This window comes from Apodemus sylvaticus, chromosome 7 (assembly GCF_947179515.1).
Source record: "Apodemus sylvaticus chromosome 7, mApoSyl1.1, whole genome shotgun sequence".
Lineage (NCBI taxonomy): Eukaryota > Metazoa > Chordata > Mammalia > Rodentia > Muridae > Apodemus > Apodemus sylvaticus.
This window is the reverse complement of record NC_067478.1, coordinates 15,804,993-15,826,355: the sequence shown is the minus strand read 5'-3', so window position 1 is coordinate 15,826,355 and position 21,363 is coordinate 15,804,993. Positions and strand designations below refer to the sequence as shown.

At 38.8% G+C, this 21,363-nt stretch overlaps 1 protein-coding gene across 6 annotated transcripts in view; it reads right to left on the bottom strand.

The window, feature by feature from the left end:
• Positions 1–21,363, bottom strand: part of Rbm6 (RNA binding motif protein 6) — a 96,390-nt gene that overhangs the window by 25,116 nt on the left and 49,911 nt on the right. The window contains exon 1 of one of the 6 annotated variants that reach the window (XM_052187339.1): positions 864–884. The exons of the other annotated variants lie outside the window; for them this stretch is intronic. The gene's annotated coding sequence lies outside the window, so the exon portion shown is untranslated. Of the gene's footprint in view, positions 1–863; positions 885–21,363 lie in introns of those variants that run through there. 6 annotated transcript variants of the gene reach the window in all.

Below are 21,363 nucleotides of genomic sequence, written 5' to 3'. Positions count from 1 at the left end.
AAAAAAAAAAAGCCATTAACTATAACCCTTAAAGTAACAGAGACAGGAAGGCACAGATGGCCTTTCCAATCCCCAAGCTGAAACATTTTATGAAAAATAAGAATTTTCACCAATACGTCAGATGGCTGTTTGTTTTATGCCACAGACTTGGAATAGTATATGTGGCAAAGTGAGATTAAGTTTAGGGAAGTGGGTAGGAGAAGGTAAAACTTGTCTTCTGCCTTGCCTCCAGCAGGCCAGGGCACTGTCCTTGTGCAGGCTATGCCATTGCGTCTCCAGGTTTTGTAGAGCACTCTCCTGAGTTCTCCTGAGCAAGCACCCACTCCTCACTCCCACACTAGTAAGCACAGAGGCATAGATTCTCTCTCAATTACCTTCCTTTCTATGGCTAATTCGTCTCCTTTGAGAGGTAATAAGCTAGTAACTTTGAAGTCTAACATTGGTTGTACAGCAAAAGCACCAGGAGAAAGAAGTACAACACCAAAGACAGGAAGAAAGGAGGAAGGTGAAAGTTTCACAGCAGATTATATTCTTAATAGCAGCAAACTGTGAATGGCTGAATGGCCAGTAGCAGCAACACCTGTGGTGGTGGTGATTACAAGGACAGCGGCGGCAACCATTCAGATTGGGAACCTACAGAGCAAGCTAACTCTAAATCTGAGGAACAACAATTGGCAAATAAGCCTCTGGGGAAGCTAGTGCAGGAAAAGGTGGGACAAAGGTCTCCACAAACCTCTAGTTATAGAGCTTCCTTGCCTATTTTGGATAAGTCACAAATCCTATTTCACATTATTGGAGCAGAGAGGGGAAGGATCTCTGCTTACTGACAAGGGACCCTCACCCATGCTGGTAATTGAACTAACCGAAGATGCGACTCTGGAACTAGCCCCTGCGCTGTGTTCACTCTCCGCCCTCTAGGGTCCTCTGTGTCTCCTCAGACAGGGCTCTGAATTATACAAGTCATTTCCTTGCAATTGGACCTCAGTTTCTTGCTTGAATCCATACATCTGTTAAATAATGCTTTACCTCTCTGCTTTTCGCACCAAAAGAGTCAAGAGAAATACATAGAATAAGATTATTGTCTTATTAAATAAAACCAAAGGAAAACTACCCACCTAACTGGGTCTTAGTAGTCTCTGACAAACTGCTTAAGTATTGCTCTAAAAGCTAAAGAACAATAGCAATACAAATTGTTAACATATACCAAGCATTTACTCAGAGCCAGAAACTGGTAAGTATGCTATATTACTTAATCCCCTAAATGATCCCATGAAGCAAACTTTTAATTTGCAGATAAGGAACCATGTTATGCTGCTGAATGTCAGTATAAAACTCATTCAGGACTACAGAGAAGGTCCTTTTGGCTCATTTATTCACCAACTTGTGCTTGGTATTAGGAATGGGTAATCTACCCCCAGGAGCCAGTCAGGAAAGAGATCTGTATGAAGGGGGAGTCAGGGCTATATTTTTCTGTTAAGTTTTATCCATGTAGGAAAACTGGTTTCCAACACCTTTCCAAACCAGAAGATAGTGTATTTCAGTGCATCTCATTTGGGAGATCATGGGTTTTCCCAAAACTCAGGAGTTAGTGGAAGAAGGATTATTAGTTCTAAACTAACCAGGCCAGCCAAGGTTACACAGGAAAACCCTGTCTCCAATAATGAACAAACAACCCAGGATAGTAAGATAGCTCAGTGTATAAGGTGTTTACCACAGCACCTGACAAACTAAGTTAAGGCCATAGGATCCATACGGCAGGAGAGGACTGATTCCTGCAAGTTGTTTTCTCACTTCTACATGCACACCATGGCACACTTACCACTGATACACTCTCTCTTAAATAAAGGTAAAAAACAAAAAATGATAAAACAACGTGGATTCTGGAGTGAGTTCCTTAAATTTGAATCCTGGTTCTACTCCATGACCTTCAGAAAGGTCCCCATCTTCCATAAAGTGAGATAAACAATTCTCTTTCTTTCTTTTGTCTTGGTTCTTTTTTGAGACAAGGTTCCTATTTGTAGCTCTGGCTGTCTTGAAACTTGCTCTGTAGACCAGGCTAGCCTAGAACTTACAGGGATCCACTTGCCTGTCTCCCAAATGCTGGAACTAAAGGAATATGCCACCACTGCCCTGGGATTAATAATTCTTAACTGATAAAATAATTGTAAAGATTATGTTGATTAGTCCATGTCAAAAGCTTATTACAGATTATAAAATGAGGATTTAAACAAATGTTGATTACTTTGAGCCTTAAATTCTCAAAAAAGAACTTAGTATCAGTAGGTGAAAGTAGATGGAGTCAAATATCCACTTTACCTTGCTAGTTTGTCAAATAGGACATTTCTCAACCTATTTCAGTCGTGTTTATTTTTGTTCTATTATTTATTATTATTTGTGTTGTTACTGTTTTTCAAGTCAGGGTTTCTCTGGGTAGCACTGCTGTCCTGTAACTCCCTCAAGACCAGTCTAGTCTTGAACTCAGAGATCTGTCTGTCCCTGCCTCCCAAGTGCTGGGATTAAAGATGTATACCACCATGGCTAGGTTTAATTCAGTCTTCTTAAACACTAAGCTTTCAAAGGGAATGGTCATTACATAGTAAACCTCACTCACGGATGCGTGTGTCTATGTGTATGAGTGTAATTTTTTTTTAAAGACATAGTCTTTCTATTTAGCTCTTGCTAGATCCAGGTTGTCTTCAAACTCATAGAACAACTTCTTTTTGACTCTCCAATGTTATAAATAAAGATGTATCCTACTACTTTGGGAAAAACCTTTATCTTAATGATAACATTTTGTTTTAGTTGTTAAATTGCTGGTCCAGTTTTTAAGGGTTCACAATAAATCTTGTTGGCTTTTTGTTATTAGCACCAAACACAGCTAATATAGTTTAGATATTTCTTGTAAAGACAAAGAACTGAATAGAATCCTTCCCAGATACTGCTTGGCATAAAGTACTTCAGGAGGGAGATATTGCTTTTAGAGTACACAGCTCTGTATCCCATTTCTAAAACATGAGGTTGGCCATTTGAACACTGAACAATCACCAGAGCAAAGCACTACTGTGAAATTGTATATTCTGAATTCACCACTTAGATGCACTAGTATACTTAGGAATTTCTAAGGCAAAAGATAATTCTCAACAGACAAATATGCTGTTCCTGCAGTTTCGATGGATGACCCTATATCACAGGAATGGACTACTAATCCAGCCTAGTCAGGAGTCCCATAGGTAGGCCAATTTTAAGATTATCATATATGTTTCAAAATTGGTCGCTCTTCACTCTCTTTGGAGATTTGGTTCTACTGTGTAACTCTGGCTGGCCTGGAATTCACTGAAATCAGCCTACCTCTGTCTCTTGAATTCTGGGAATAAAGACATGTACTACCATATCCAACTTAGTTTTCATTTGTCTTCAAACTTCCAGCAGTTCTCCTGTCTCTACTTTCCACTGCTCAGCTTGACAGCAAGGATTCCCTATCCTCTCCTACAACTCAAGCAGTCTTTATAGTCAATCCATACACAGCTAGAGACATCAAGGTACAATGAAACTGCTAAAGACTGTGAAATGGTTTTAACATTCCCATTAAAGAACAGTCAATTTTTCTGAAAACAACAGTCGTGGAAAAAACTTAAACAAAAACAATCAGGGTTTTCTATGGCTTGATTATCCGGATATCATCAAACAAGGATAGCTCAAATATACAAAGTATGGAGTGACAGATATTCACTGCACCCTTCCCCAGACCTGCCAGTCCCCTTTCCAGATCCCATAGAGCAAAGATCTGCCATTGTCTTCTAGGAAAGTAACCTGTGAGGGAATAGGTTAGTAAACTGGTAGAATGACACAGACTTTTAGTGGCTGTCCGCTCTTAATTGTCTATTACCTACCATATATATTTTAATAAAATATATTTTAATATATTAGGGTACTTTTATTTATCACGTAAAAGATCACTAAGCTAATAAAGCAATGGTACTATGAAGGGCATTAGCCTAAGAAAACCTGGTAGCCTGGTTCCTAACAAAGTGTCATGTATTTATAAGTAAAATCCAAGATATCCTTTCTACAGTGCTCAATTAAGTTTACATTAGAATAAAAACTACTAAAACCCCCTTGAGCTCAAGGCCCTCACTTGACATGTAGGTATTCAGAATTTTAACAAGCAACTGTAAAAAGGCATACATACTTATGCTGAGAATGGCCAAACAACAGAACAATTCACTCTCTACTACACTTATACTAAAGTGGAGCAAATTCTAGAACTGTATTTATAAGCAGTTGCTAGCTACTTGATGTGGGCAGGTCTTCTATAAGAATAGTACATACTCTTTAACTGTTGAGACACCTCTCTTGCCCCTGTTACTGATGTAGTTTAAAGACAGAGTTTGACTATGATCATTTTGCCTCAGCCTCCTGAGAGCTGGGATTACTAAGTTCATCAGACCTTGCTTCTTGAAAGCACTGCTGATCTCTCAAATTACCCCTGTCAAAGTGATTGCTCTGTTCTTAAAGTCTCTAGAATTACTTTAGTTGAGAACATTTATAGCTCAGTGGTAGATTGCTTGCTGACATAGCCAAGGCCCTAGGTTCAATCCACGGCATTAAACAGCAAGCAACGTAAGACACCTCTTTGAGAACAAAAAAGCATACTTTTATAGAACTCTTTGTGTCAAGCAGTCAAGCTACCCCATGGCCCCCAAGCAATGCAAGGATTATTGTTATGGTTCAAATATTTTGTAAAATTCCCATGGCCCAAAGAGCAAAGTGGCATACACCTTTAACCCCAGCACTCCAGGGGTCAGGTGGATCTTTGTGAGATGAAACCAGCCTGGTCTACAAAGCAAGTTGCAGACAAAGCTACACAATGATACTTTCTGTGTGTGTGAATATGAATATAGCAAACAAGCTAGGTATAGTGGCATGCACCTGCAATCCCAGCATTCAGGAAGGCTAAAGTAGGAAGATCATGAGTTCAAGGCCAGCCTACATTTCATAGTGATAGCCTATCACAAAGCAACAAGCAAGCAAACAGGACAAAAGCAAAGGAACAAGTAATAGAGAACAGTAATTCTGAACGAAATACCAAAGATTTGCTCGTAGCAGGTCTGCAGTTTAGCTGGTTGGTCTTTTCTATCCCCTATGCTTAGACTGGTCTTTGAACATGATCTGTGTTTTCCTTTGAGAATCCAAGTGATGGGGCCACAAAGGGGATCACCACTACAAACAAAATCCTACTACAGACTCCAATTTATGGCTGAGGCACAAGCTATTGCCATTTGAATCACACTACCCCCATACCCCTACATACCTAGAGCTGCGGGGACCTTACCCAGAGTCTTTAGCATGCTAGGTAAGTGCTCTACCACTGAGCTTGATGCTCAGCTGATACTGTGTGTGCGTGTGTGTAAGCATGAATACTACATATAGCACATATGTGAAGGTCAGAGAATAACATTCAAGAGTCAGTTCTCTTCTCCTCCCAGGTAGTTCTGCAGATGGAATTCAGTTTGTAAGGCCTGGTGACAGGAGTCTTTACCCACTTAGCCATCTTACCAACTCTAGGCAAAAGAGAGGATACTTCTTCATCTTGTTTGGTCCATATGAAAGTATAACAAAACGCTTTTCTAAAACACCTTTAAAAACAAACATTATATCATTTTTTTTGACATGACTTCTCATGCCAGGCCGTGGTGGCACTTGCCTTTAATTCCAGAACTCAGGAGGCAGAGGCAGGTAAATCTCTCATCAGTTTGAGGCCACCCAGCTGTAAAGAGAAAGTTCTAGGACAGTCCAAGCTACACAGACTGTCTTGAGAAACAAAACAATCAACAACAAAACTTCTGGACCTCAAAATCTGCCTGTTTCCACCTTCCCAGAGTTGGGACTATAGGTATACCCTGTCACACTCTACTTTTTCCCCCTTTTTTAAAGGTGCATGGGCTCTGAATACAGGTCCTCATCCTTGTACAGTAAGTACTTTACTCACTGAAACCATATCCTTAGCCCCGCCTCTGTTTTATATTGGGAAGAGGGTCCTATAGCGTCTCACATACGTCAGGTTAAAAATGAACTTACTAGCCGGGCAGTGGCATACGCCTGTAATCCCAGCACTCTGGAAGGCAGAGGCAGGTGGATTTCTGAGTTCGAGGCCAGCATGGTCTACAAAGTGAGTTCCAGGGCAGTCAGGGCTACACAGAGAAACCCTGTATTGAAAAAAGCCAAAAAAAAAAAAAAACTTAGTATGTGTCTTATGGTTTTACTGCTGTGAACAGACACCATGACCAAAGCAAGCCTTATAAAGGACAACATTTAATTGGGGCTGGCTTAAAGGTTCAGTGGTTCAGCCCATTATCATCAAGGTTGGAGCATGGCAGTATCCAAGCAGGCAAAGTGCAGGCAGAGTTCAGAGGATTATATCTTCATCTGAAGGCTACTAACAGAATACTGTCCTTCCAGGCAGCTAGGATGAGGGTCTTAAAGCCCACACCCAGAGTGACACATCTACTCCAACAGGGCCACACCTCTACTAGTGCCACTCCCTGGACTGAGCATAAACAAATCATCACACTATGTAAGGCAGGACTAGAACTCCTTATCTGTCTCCTTCCACCTCCAATACTAGGATTATAAGCATGTACCATTATGTCTTAGTTTGTACTTTAAAAAAATTTTTTAACTGTTATTTTTATTTTATATGTAAGGGTGTTTTGTCCACACATCAACTTGTGTACCACAAGTATGCAGTATCCCTGGAGGTCAGAAGAGGGTGTCAGATCTCTTGGGACTAGAGGTAGAGATGGTTGTGAGCCTCTATGTGGGTTCCAGGTCCTCTAGAAGAGTAGCCAGTGCTCTTAACTGCTAAGCAATCTCTTCAGGCCCCAATTTCACTATTAATTTATTTATTCATCCATTTATTTATCCATCCATCTATCTATTGGTTGATTTGATTCATTCATTCATTGAGGCTGGGTCTCTCTCTCTCTATATATCCCTGACTGTCCTAGAACTCATTATTTAGACCAGGCTGCCTCTAATTTACAAAGATCTGTCTGCCTTTGCTTTAAGTATTAGGATTAAAGGTGTACTTCTTCAAGCCTGGCTTATTTGTACTTTTTAAAAAAAGATTTATTTATATATGTAAGTACACTGTAGCTGTCTTCAGACACTCCAGAAGAGGGTGTCAAATCTTGTTACAGATGGTTGTGAGCCACCATGTGGTTGCTGGGGTTTGAACTCAGGACCTTTGGAAGAGCACTCGGTGCTCTTAACTGCTGAGCAATCTCTCCAGCCCCATTATTTGTACTTTATATAGCAAGATGGGAATTTGTATTTTACTGAACCCTACTCCTTACAGTCAAAATTAGCCAAGGTTTCAAGATGAATTTGGTTCCAGGAACACAATACACTTGAGGCCAGTCCTTGACATAGGATATTATTTATTTTAGCACAGTTTAACACACAGCAGCACACTCAATTACCATTTTCAATTCTTTCTTTTTTGTAATTTTTGAGTGTTTAAAATTCTTCATAAAGGTTATTATGTGGGAGAGAAGGGAATGCCAACTCATGCACATGTGGCGATCAGACAACTGGTGGCAGTCAAGTTTTCTCTGCTACCATGTGGATCTTCCTTTTTTTTTTTTTTAAGATTTGTTTATTTATTATATGTGAGTACACTGTAGCTGTCTTCAGACACACCAGAAGAAGGCATCAGATCTTATTAGAGATGGTTGGAGCTGCCATGTGGTTGCTGGGATTTGAAGTCAGGACCTTTGGAAGAGCAGTCAGTGCTCTTAACTGCTGAGCCATCTCTCCAGTCCCATGTGGGTCTTCATAATTGAACTGAATTATCTCAGTTACCTCTACTTTTGTGGTTCTTGGAAATAGATTGGTCTCAAACTTGTTATGCAGGTGATGATAAAGCCTGATTCCCCAGCTACTGGGCTCACAGGCATGTTTTACCACATATGCTCCTGATTACTTTGTTTTTATTTAAAATATCCTATTTTTTAAAAAAGATTTATTTATTTACTTTATGTATGTGACTACACTGTTGGGTTTCTTCAGATACACCAGAAGAGGGCCTTGGATCCCATTACAGATGGCTATGAGACACCATGTGATGGCTGGGAATTGAATTCAGGACCTCTGGAAGAGCAGCCAGTATTCTTAACTACTGAGCCATCTCTTTGGCCCCTAAATATCCTCTTTCTTTCTCTCTTTCTCTCTCTCTCTTTCTTTCTTTCTTTTTTTTTTGTTTGTTTGTTTTTTTTGTGTGTTTGCATTTGGTTTTTTCGAGAGAGGGTTTCTCTGTATAGCCCTGGCTGTCCTGGAACTCACTCTGTAGATTAGGCTGGCCTCAAACTCAGAAATCCTCCTGCCTCTGCCTCCCAGATTGCTGGGATTACAGGCATGTGCTACTACCGCCCAACAAATATCCTATTTCTTTAAAAACAAACAAACAAGCTGGGCAGTTTGCCTTTGATCCCAGCACTTGGGAGGCAGAGGCAGGTGGATTTCTGAGTTTGAGGACAACCTGGTCTACAGAGAGAGTTTCAGGACAGCCAGGGCCAGAGAAACCCAGTCTCGCAAAAAAACAAAACAAAACAAAAAAACAGAAATCAACCAACCAACCAAGCGAACAAACAAAAACAAATAAAAACAAAACAAAAAAACCAAACCTCTTGACATTAAAGAATACTAATCTTGGAGAATAGACATGTCTATCAGAATATCTACAAAGGTCTTCCATTTTAAACTTTCATTAAATTTTCATTGGTGGCTGGACATAGTGGTACTTGCCTTTAATCCCAACACTCTAGAGGCAGTGGCAGGTGGATCTATTTGAGTTTGAGGGTACAAAGTAAATCCAGGACAGCAAGGGCTATTACATAGAGAAATCCTGTCTTAAAAAAACCAAAACCCTCCAAACTAAAATTTCAATTGTGTCAAGGATGCAAAATATAAACAAACAAACAAACAAACACACACAGTGCTAACATTCAAGATGTCCTCCTTTTTCATATTATGGGTACAAATGTTATTTACAATTTGAATATACTAAAGAAGAGTTATAAAGTTCTATTTTTAATCTAAAAGGTTAAAGCTCTTAATTTAATAATGAAAGAGAAAAAAAGCCTATGTTGTGGCTTCTACGGTCTGCAATAAAATGAATCTTTTCTCCCTAAAATTATAAAGGTGAGTGTTAAGTGCTTAGGTAAAATAGAAAACAGCATTAGTTTGAACTATGTAGCAACAAAATATGTAAAAACACTATAAACAAGATTTATTTAAGGCTTCAGGTACCAACCGGGTATAGAATATATTCTTTTTTGGATGAACGAGAGCTACAGTAATCAAAACAGCCAAAGGAAGCTGAGAATAGCACTGTATGACACAGAGCCATTTACTTAGAAGACTAAGTTTGAGGTAGGAACATTGTTGAAACCCAGGCATCAGAGATCAGTCTGGGTAACACATGGAGACCAGGATTTGTGTATTTAATTTTAATGTAATCTTATTTTGATTTTTGAAAATAGTTTAGAAACACACTGAGTAGAACATGCTGGCCTCTAACTCAGATTTGCCTGCCTCTGCCTGCCTATTGGGCTTAAAGGTGTATACCTACCACCACTCGTTTTAAGATTATGTTTTTTTTTTTTTTTTATTTTTTAAAGGACAATGGATAGTAAGAAGCTCATATCCATTTTTTTTTTTTTTTTTTTTTTTTTTGTTTTTTTGGGTTTGTTTTTGTTGTTGTTCTTTTGTTCTTTTTTGGGTTTTTTTTTTTTTTTTATTTGTTTTTTTTTGAGACAGGGTTTCTCTGTATAGCCCTGGCTGTCCTGGAACTCACTCTATAGACCAGGCTGGCCTCGAACTCAGAAATCCACCTGCCTCTGCCTCCCAAGCGCTGGGATTACAGGCGTGCGCCACCACTACCCGGCTAAGATTATGTTTTATGTGGGAGGATAAGAGATAAACATATCAGTATATATACTATACAATTTCATTTGAGAAGTGGTGCTGTAAATTGAACCCAGGATCTAGTGGCAAACAAGCACTTTATTATCACTAACCTATATTCCCAGTCCCATTCTGTGATATTCTGATGGCAAAGAAACAGAATAATAAGAATCCTTTAATGCTGCTGGCAGTAAAAGAAACCAAACGCAGGAGAATTTCTCTGTCAACCATGTTGACAACTGCATACAAGAGGCTGCTGCAAGCTGTGCTGTCACACATCTTTAAACTAAAGGGTCTTTCATTTTAAACTTCCAGGAGTCCTGAATTCAATTCCCAGCAATCAGATGGTGGCTCATACTCATCTATAATGAGATCTGGTGGCCTTTTCTGGCCTGCATGCATACATGCAAGCAGAACACTGTATAATAAATAAAACAAACAAGCAAATAAATCTTTAAAAAAGGAAAAAAGATGATGCTGTATAGTAATTTCCAAATTCAAACATTCCATCCTGGATAGAGAGCTCAGGACAGCCAGAGTTACACACACACACACACACACACACACGCTAGTGATATAGTCTCGAAAACTATACAATGATGAAAATAAAAACAACAATACTTCCACTACATAAAAAAGGTGAATTTTAGAAATGATAATCAAAGTGGGATATGGTGGCAAATTCCTGTAATCCCAGCAGCAGGAAGCTGAGGCAGGGAAGAGTGCTTTGAGTTAAAACCAACCTCCATCACATAGGGAATGCTAGGCCAGCTATAGTTATGTAGTTTTATGCCCTAAAAACAAGCAAACAGTGGGCCAGTAAGATAGCTCAATAGCTAAAGGCCCTTGCCACCAAACCTTATCAACTAAGTTTAAGTCCTAGACCACATATGCTGAAGAAGACGGCCACACAGCCATGGCACTTATACCCCACCCCAAATATGGTGGGAGGTAATAAAACTTAAAACACAAACAAAAAAACAGGGCTAGAGAGATGCTCCGTGAGCAAAGTGCTTGCTGGGGATTGCAGTTCCGTCCCAGCACTCAGGGAACACTGCACATACAGCACTCCTACTGCAGAATGGAAAGGGAAAGAAGAGATTCTCCAGAAGCTCAAAGCATCCAGAGCAGTCTCCCGTCTCCAACAACACTGAAGACAAACGCCTGAGGTTATCCTCTCACCTCCAGACAAACACCTGAGGTTATCCTCTCACCTCTACGTGTGAATCCTACTACTCATGTATCCAAACCCAAATATATGATCATATAAATTAGTAACACATACACTAAACATGCCTGCCTGCCTTCCTTCCAGCCCTAAAAACAGAAAGTAAATTAGAATACTATAGCTTGGGGCTGAAGAGAGAGCTCTGGTTAAGAGTACTCATTTCAATCCCTAACACTGAGTTTGCAGTACCTTTAATTTAACACACCTATCTTTAACCATTTCATACAGAACATAATATGTAAATGCCAGAAAGTTCTCCTTGTGTGTGTGTGTGTGTGTGTAGGCTAATGTCAGGTGACTTCAAAGGCTCTCCATCTATTTTTTTGAGACAGGTTCTCACTAAACCACTGCTCTCCAGTTAGGCTAAATTGTTTGGCTAAACAATCCTTGGGATCCTCCTGTCTCCAGCTCTCTATACTGGGATTATAGTTAACTCCTGCTGTACATTTGAGTTTTTACATTAGTGCTCAGGATCCAAACACAAGTTATACATTCATGGCAGACACTTCACAAGCCCTCTTCCCATCCCAAAACAGACTGTTTTCTGGATCTGTGAATAATATCATAGTAAGAAATTTATCCTAAGCATCAAATTCCTTTTGGCTTAAAATTATAATAGGGTTTTGGGGGGGGGGCGGTGGGAGGTAGCTCTGTGAACTTAATTCATCTAGCATATAGTAGTTTCCCTTATCAGTAGTCTCACGTCTACAGTTTCAGGGCAAAGGTCTTAATCACTGTGAGAACAGTCCTAGTGCTGCCCTCTTTAAAAGTATACATTTATATCAGTTGACCTCTATAAATACTCATTTACAACAAATATACCTTTCTTAAGTGCTTTTTGGTTCAAAAGATAATTGAGAGAAAATTCCAAAACAGCAAAGACACAAAGGAAACAAACAAAAAAACAGGGATTCTGAGACACAGATTCTTGAGAAACTCCACCTCATATTCCATTAGTATACTTAATTTTAATATTTTAAAAATCTATCACATATATATATTTACTTATTTACCTTAAGCCTAGATAGGATAAATGGGTAGTGATAGGGCACTCCTTTAATCCCAGCTCTCAAAAGGCAGCGGCAGGTGAACTTCAAGGTCAGCCTGGAGTTCCAGGACAGCCAGGGCTACATAGACAGACCCTGTCTTGAAAAACTAACTAGCCTTAAAAAAAAAGATTACATGGAGTGAACAAAATACCATTGATAAGGGATATTATTATATACTAGATGTATTAAGTTTTTCCATTTTTGATTGAATATATATTCACAGCAATAATGACAAAAGAAATGTAAATAGGAGTAATCACATGTAAAATCTTCTATCAAACTAACAAATCTAAAATAAAAATGATTAATTTCTTTCTTTCCTTCCTTTCCTTTTTTTTTTTTTTTAAATATTTCAAGAAGGATTTCTCTTATAACCGTGACTATCCTTGAACTCACTTGGTAGACCAGGATGGCCTCAAACTCAAAGATTTGCCTACCTCTGCCTCTCAAGTGCTAAGTAGGAATAAAGGCACGGGCCACCCAATAATTTCCTTCTTTTTGATTTGGCTTTTGTTTTCTCTGAGACAGGGTCTTATAGATCAGCTTACTTCTACCTCCAGAGGGCTGAGATTAAAGGTATAGACCACCATGTCCAGCTAGTTTCCTTCATCTCTGCTAGTAGGTTAAAAGAAAAAAAGATATATTTAAAACACACAGAAAATTATAAAATACAATAACAATTATTACTGTACTACTATCTAGTATCTTATTAACTGTGTTTTATTAATTAGCATTATACACTGATTAGGACATTGTGGCTGTTTATATTCTTTTATTTGGGTCCCCAAATTGCCCCCATTAAGTCCCTCATGGACCCCAGTTGGTTCTGATTGGTAAATAATGATGCCAAAAGCCAATGGCTGGGCAGGGTAGACAGAGGCAGGGTTTTAGGATTCCTGGGCTAAGGAGAAGGAAAGAGAAAGGAAGGAGTTCTATCTTGCTGGGAGAGGTTGAGGAGAGGAAACCCTATGCCTGAGAAGGTGGGAACAGACAGCATGGCTGTCATGTAGGAGCCGGGTGAGAGCAGGCCAAGAGAGGCCCAGGGCAGCCAAGACAGAATACAGGACTTAGTAATAACTCCGGCTTAACGGAGGGAGCTGGATTAACTAGGTAGAAGTTAGGAAGTGGCCCAGCCATTGAGCTGATTAAGGCATATCAAAATATAAAGGGAGTGTGTGTGTGTGGGTGGGGGTGTGTGTGGTGTGTGGTGTGTGTGTTTCATTCGGGAACCCAGAACATTGCGGCAGGTAGGCAGGAAAGTGCCTTGGCTGCATTGTAACTAGACATTTTAATGCTACAGGACATAAGGGTAAATGTTCTCAAATACCACTAGAAAAATAAATAGGAAATTCTCATATAGTAATTTAATATTTAGTAAATCATAAACCACTAATCATCAACTACTAATATTAAAGATAAAATAATAAATTCAGTTAAATTTGTTTTTTGTTTGTTTGAGACATGGTCTCCTTATGTAACTCTGGCTGGTCCTGGCCTGCTATGCATACCAGGCTAAGCCTAAACTCACAGAGATCCTGCCTATTGAGTAGCCCTGAGTTAATAAGTGCACCACCACACCCAGCCTTGTCAATCTCTTAAAACGCAATTGTTTGTTTATATTTTAATTGAGCAACTCTACTTGTAGGAATTAATCCCAAAGCAATTTTGTTAGATTATTTATCACAAGATTAATATTGTTAAATAAACTAGCTTCATAACTCATGATAATATACGTTATCAGCTGCTATAAAGTCATTCAACATGATCCAATCTATATGCATCCAGTGCTGCTGAAGTGGCTCAGAGGACAAAGGTATCTATCTGCCTATATGCCTGATAACATCCGGTTCAGTCCCTAGGACCCACATGATAGGATAGAGGGAATTTCCACACCCTCTGCTCTGATCTCCACACGTACACACACATACACAAATAAAATTATTTCTAAGGGGCTGGAGAGATTGTGCAGTGGTTAAAAGACATTAGAGGTGGGCTGCCTCCTGGCTCTTTCCTTCAGCTTTTGCTACAACTTGTCAAATCACTCTTCAAAATGATTGAGCTAATTTGCACTCCTACCAGCATAAGGAGCTCACCAATGCCCCTCATCAAGACTGCGGAATATCTTTATTTTAAATATTTGCCAATTCAATAGTTCAGTTCCTAGCATCCATGTCAGGTGACTTCCAACTGCTCATAACGCCAGCTCCAGGGGTATCCCGGGTCTCTGATAGCTATAGGCACTGCACTCACATGCACAGACAATCCTCCTACCCCTGTTCCATAATTTCAAAACTAAATTTAAAAAAAGATTTACTCATTTTTATGTGTGTAACTGGCAGAGGCAGGTGGACCTCAGTGAATATGAGGCCATACTAGTCTATATATTGAGTTTCAGAAGTCTACAAAGACCCCATCTCAAAAGAACAAAACCGAACGATTTGTATAAAATATCTTACTAAATGATTGTATAAGTTATATATGACATTTACCTAGAAAAATCTGGAAGAAAATGCATCAGTAAGTAATTTAATCAACATCTGTGAGCTAGCAAAAACATTCTAAACCTTTTTAAGCTTACATGTATAATTTCATTAATATACACATTATAGAAAATAAAACATACTTTGACAAATTTAAATGAATACAAATCAAACAACATATGCTCTCAATTACTAAGAGAATTAAACTAGGTGTCAGGAGCAGTAAGCCAGTTGCAAAACCCCCAAACACGATGAAATTAAGTGACATATTTCTAAATAATATAAAGCCCCAAAAACAAATGTCAAAAAATTTAAAAATCAGTTCATACTATGGTCTAGAGAAATGGGCTTAGTAGCTAAGAGCACTTGTAGAAAACTCACCCTCAGTTCACAGTACTACTGCCTGTAAATGTAACTCCAGCTCCAAGAGGATCTAATGCCTCTGGCTTCTGAGGGTATGTGCACTCTAATGCATACATACCCATTAAATAAACATACATTCACATAATTAAAAATAACTTTTTCTTTGTTTGCTTTTGCAACAAGGTTTCTCTGTGTAAGCCCAGGTTATCCTAGAATTCAGGGAGACCTGCCTGCTTCTGCCTCCCAAGTGCTGGCATTAAAGGAACACTTCATCACTGCCTGGCTCAGAAGGAAGTTTAAAAACTCCATCAGAGTAATTTGCTATTTTGAGTTAAAACAAGTTTGGTTGGCTAGGGCTGAAGAGTCAGCCATGATGAATAAGAGACCAGTATCTTTGTTTTACTGGTACACTGGAGCTGAGAAATTAGTGATTAAAAGACCACCGTCACTTAGGAAAGTGTTTTCTCAGAGTTAGCACAGAAGCTGTGGTCCAAAGTCAGCCTTATGTTGGCAGTCAAACTTAGTATAATAAGTTAATAGTACCCAGGTGGTACTATTTTTGAAGGTATTAAGGGTTCACAGAGAGCAGGGGTATCCCTGGAGAGAGCTCAGAAGAGGCTATTGGTGAAAATGCAGCCCAGTTGCAGATAGAGGCCCTAACATTTTAAAGTTGCCAGTACTGTGAGAGGACCAGGAAGAACAGCAGCTATGACACAGAGGGGCCTGAATTTAGGAAACAGTCTGTGTGGGCTCTGCAGATTACAGGAACCAGAAAAGTGACTCAAACCCTTTGGAGGAGCCCAGAAGGTCATGGGTGGATCCCATAGATTAGATTCTGAGTTAATTATACAGCTGGAGTTCAGTTTGCTTTGCTTTTGACTCTGTTCTAGTTCTTCTCTGTTGAACTAAAGTATCTGATATTTGATTTTATATGAGCCCACAATTGAGAGACCTTGAATTTTAAAAGACAATTTTGACTATTTAAAAGAGACTGAACTTTATGTGTTTGAATTTGTAAGACTGAGGGTTGTAAAGTTTGGATGTTTTATGTTGTAATGTTGATATTAGCAATGAACAAGAAAGGGAAGGTTGGTTGGAGAGATAGCTCAGCAGTTAAGAGCACTGACTGCTCTTCCAGAGGTCCTGAGTTCAATTTCCAGCAACCACATGGTGGCTCACATCCATCTATAATGGAATCCGATGCCCTCTTCTGGAGTGTCTGAATAAATAAATCTTAAAAAAAAAAGAAAAAAAAGAGGAGGTTGGTCCTCTTTTAGGGGAAAAAAGGGGGAAGGCTGTGGGTAAACAGGGATAATGTTTGTATGTCAAGCTGATAAGCAGTCAGTTGTGCTCACTAGCTTTATGTCACTTTGGCATAAGCTAGAGTTACCAGAGAGGAAGGAGCATCTATTGAGAAAATGGCTTCATGATCTGGCTTTAGGCAAGCATGTAGGGCATTTGCTTAATTAGTCATTAGGAGGGCTCGGCCCATTGTGGTGGGCTACCCCTGGACTGGTGTCCTGGGTTCTTTAAAAAGGAGGTCTCTCCACGAGCTCCTGCTTCCAGGCTCCTGTCCTGAACTCCTTAAATGATGGACTATGAATGTGGAAGTATAAGCCAAGAGAATTCTTTCCTCTGTCTTAGTTAGGGCTCCATTGCTGTGAACAGACACCATGACCAAGGCAATATATATGTTATAAAGGACAACATTTAATTGGGGCTGGCTTACAGGTTCTAAGGTTCAGTCCATTATCATCTTAGCAGGAAGCACAGCAGCATCCAGGCAGGCATAAGGCTGGAGGAGATGAGAATTCTACGTCTTGATCCAAAGGCAGTTGGGAGAAACTGACTCTCCTGTACTGCTCTTACTGTTCTGGATGGAACTGACCCCCACAGTGATGTACTTCTTCCAAAAAGGCCTTATCTACTCCAACAATGCTACACCTCCTAATATTGCTACTCCCGAGGTCTAACCATATTCAAACCACATTTCCCACTTGCTTTTGGTCCGTGTTTTTTCACAGCAATAAACCCTGGAAGATTTGAGGATAGAAACATGGATCTGTAGGTAAGAGCACTTACTGCTGTTGTAGAAGACATGGGTTGAGTTCCCATCAATCAACTCCAGTTCTAGGAGATTTGACACTCTTTTCTGAAGGAAGGCACTAAGCATACACACAAGGCACACACATACATGAAGATAAAGCACTCATACACATAAATTATTCTAAAAAAATAAGTAAATAAAAAGTACCTAGACTTAGGGGTTGTATTTTAGCAAAACAAACTAGATTAAAACACAAAATTTCTTATATTCAGTAAAAACTAATCAGAATTCAAAACTAACTAAATAAATAAATATCAAGGGCAGGAGAGATGGCTCAGTGCATTAAAACCACTGATTCTTCTTCCAGAGAACCAAGGTTCAATTTCTAGCACTGATGACACTAACAACAGTCTATAACTTCAGCTCCAGGAGAGTCAACAACCTCTTCTAGCCTGCTTGAGTACTACATGTACATGATACAAAGAAATATATGCAAGCAAATGCTCATGCACATAAAATAATTAAAAAACAAAAGAAACAAAAACAATGAAAAAAAAAAAAAAACAACAACCAGGAGTTGGGGACAGTGATACACATCTGCAACACCAGTCCAAAGAAATCCAAGGCAGAAGGATTATAAATTTGAGGTTAGCCTGGACCATACAGTCAAACAAACAAAATCAAAGATATGACATTAATACTAATCAATAAAAAAAATAGGTTATAAATATAATAGTGTGTATAAGAGCCATGTGAGAAAAATTATAAAAGGTCATTTGGAGCATGGTGGCATAAACCTTTAATACCAGCACCCTGGAAGAGAGATTCAGGTGGATCTCTTCAGTTCAAGGCAAATGCTAATCAAAGAAATCAATTAATATGTAAATTAATTCAACTTCACTGAAAAGAAGCACTTAATATCACTAAGATGTCAGTTCTTATTAATTTCATCTGTAAATATAATACAAATTTTTAAAACTGATTTTTGTGCATGTGTGAATGCCTGGTTGTCTATATGTGTATTATGTGCATGCACATGCCCCTGGAAGCCTACTTACAGGCAGTGGTGTTACCATGTGGGTGCTGGGAACAGAATCTGTGTACTCTGGAAGAACAGCCTATGATCTTAACCACTGAGCCAAATATTTTTACAGCCCCTCACTGTAGTAGAAGTTCAAGCAATGCATTTGTATTTGTGGACATCAATATCCTACAGTTTAAATGGAAATAATTTTAATGTTATTTATTTATTTATTTATTTATTTATTTATTTATTTATTTATTTATTTATGAGCAGGGTCTTTCTACACAGTCCTGGTTGTTGTTGAACTCACTAGACCAGGCTGGGCTTAAATTCATAGCGATCCATTTGTTTCTGCTGTCTAATGCTGGGAATAAAAGCAAGTACCTGCTCTTACTTAACCTTTATGTTATCTCTCCAGCCTATAAACTCAGACTTAGTTAAAAAAAAAAAAAAAAAAAATTCATGTGAAGAAGCAAAGCATTTTAACTAAAACAATACTGAAAAATAAGTACAAAATTGATACTCCCAAACTTTAAAACTTAATATAAAGACACAGTAAACAAGAGTATGGTACTGATGAAAAAGCAAAGGACAGAACAGAGAGGGCTACTTAAAAAACAAAAAAAAAACAAAAAAAAAGACTGGGGCTGGAGAGATGGCTCAGCCATTAAGAGCACTGGCTGCTCTTCCAGAGGTCCTGAGTTCAATTCCTGGCAACTATATGGTGGCTAACAACCATCTGTAATGACATCAGACACCCTTGTCTAGTGTGTCTGAAAACAACTACAGTGTACTCACATACATAAAATAAATAATTCTTTAAAAAAAAAAAGGCTCATGCAAAGACAAGGAGGAAATACAATTCAGTAGGATTAGAATATCTTTTGTTGTTGTTGTTAGGTTTGTTTTTTCTTTTTTCAAGACACAGATTCATTCCATACCTCAGCTTAGCTCGCAACTCACAATGTACCTTAGGTAGCCTTGAACTCAATCTTGCTTGTAATCATCTTGCTTCAGTTTCCCCACCATACCTAGCTCAATACAGTTTTTCATCAGAAGACACAGAGACAATTAGATATCCATATGCAAATGGTAATCTTATTCTATCATGGAGGCTAACTAAAAACATGTTAGACCCACATGTAAATGCAAAGAATAAATCTCCTACGTGAGACCATAAATAAGGAAAAATTTAGATTGAAGACAATTGCCTTTACCTGCTGAGTCATCTCATAAGCCCAAAAAGCAACTTATTTTAAATAAGTTGACCCATGACCATCAATACCCTTACTCAGAAATATACATATATAATCTATAAACTAGAGGGTGGATAACAACATGTAAACACTTTATCTTGTGGAAAATAGGAGATAAAAACATCTAAGTTCAGCATACTAGGTGTTTAGTAACATTAACTGAATTCTACAACTTATGAGATGAGAGAACTATTTGCAATGGTAACTTCACTGGTTCTGAGGATGCTCAGTAGGTAATGTGCTTGCTATTCAAGCATTTAAGGGCCAGAACTTAGATCCTCTTAGAACCTATGTTAAAAGGCAGATCAATCAGTGTGCATCTGAAACCTAATGTTGGGGGCAGAGACAGGGAGATCCTGAGGGCACACTCGCCAACCAATCTAGCTAAAACAGGGAAGTTCAGGTTTAATGAGAACCCTTGTCTCAAATAAGTAAATAAGGTGGAAGAGTGTGTGACTAAGGAGGAAATATCAAGGTTAACCTTTAGCCTACATACATATGCTGTATAGGCAAATAAACTCATGTGAACACATACCACCACCACCACCACCACCACCACCGCCACCACCACACCCTTAAAATTCTCAGCTAGGATTGCAGTTCATGGTAAGGATCATTTGTCTTTACATGCCTATGCATCCATCCATCCATCCATCCATCCATCCATCCATCCATCTAATTTTTATCTAAACGTCTCAATTTCCTAAAAGAATAGGCAATGGCTGTCAAATATATAGTAACTAGGCTCACGCCTATAATCCGGCACTAAAGATACAGAAACAGGGTTGCTACAAATTTGAAGTTAGTCTTGTTTATACAGAAAGCTGCAGCCACCAGGGCAGTATAGCAAGATTTAGTCTCAATAACAATAATGAAAAGAATCTAGCAGCTATACAAAAAGTATCATACATCTTTTCAAGCATCTGTGATTTCCAAATGGCAATTAAAAAGTCATTAAGTCCAAAGTAAACAGTGTTTAAACAGATTCCTATTTCATAAAGCAATTACTTAATGCTAGCAACTGAGATGGGGAGAGAAAGAGAAAGAGAGATAGGGAGGGGGGGACAGAAGGAGGAAGGGAGGGAGGGAGGGCGCTTAGTGGTAGGCCACTTGCTTAACATACAGGGCCCTGCTTTGCAAACATAAATAAATTAACAAAACCAAATCAACATCACAAAAAACAGTAAGTATTGATGGTGGAATTCTAACATTGCTGTGACTACCAAGTTTATACTATCTAAACATATTCTGGGTATTAAGTATTTGTACTGGAAAGCTTATTGCTATCATAAAGAAATGATTTGAGACAGGCTAACTTATAAAGCAAAAGAGATTTATTTAGTTTGCAGTTCTATAAGGCACAAAGTTCAAAATGCAGCAGCCCAGTTGTTTAACCTCTGGTATGGTAAGTAAACGATGCCACACTATGGAGAGAGACTATGTAAGAGTGAACACTTCACCAAGAAGCAGAGACATTTTTGTTCTCTAAGTTCCTAAGAACTTAAGAGAGTGCATCATCACTACCATCTAAAGTACACCCCCAAAGATTTAAAGATCTTTTATCAGCTCCCGTATCTCCCTCTGACACTCTTTCTCTTAATTTACTTATTTAATGTGTGTGAGTGTTTTGTCTGCATGTATGTCTATGTGCCATGTGTGTGCCTGGTGCCTGCAAAGGACAGGAAGTTAGACAGTTCTAAGTCTTCATGTGGGTACTCTAGGAGAGCTAGAGTTTTAACCACCAAATCATCTCTCCAGCCCCACAACCCCAAGTCCTTAAAGACTCTATCATAACTCACTTATAAGGCCATAAGCCAAAGTTACCATCAAGCCCACAAACTCAGCTATGTCTCTGACAAACCACTGGCTTCATAATCGGAATAATAATATTTTTGGTTTTTCATTCCAATTAATTTTTTGTTACATTTATTTTATGTGTATGTATTTTGC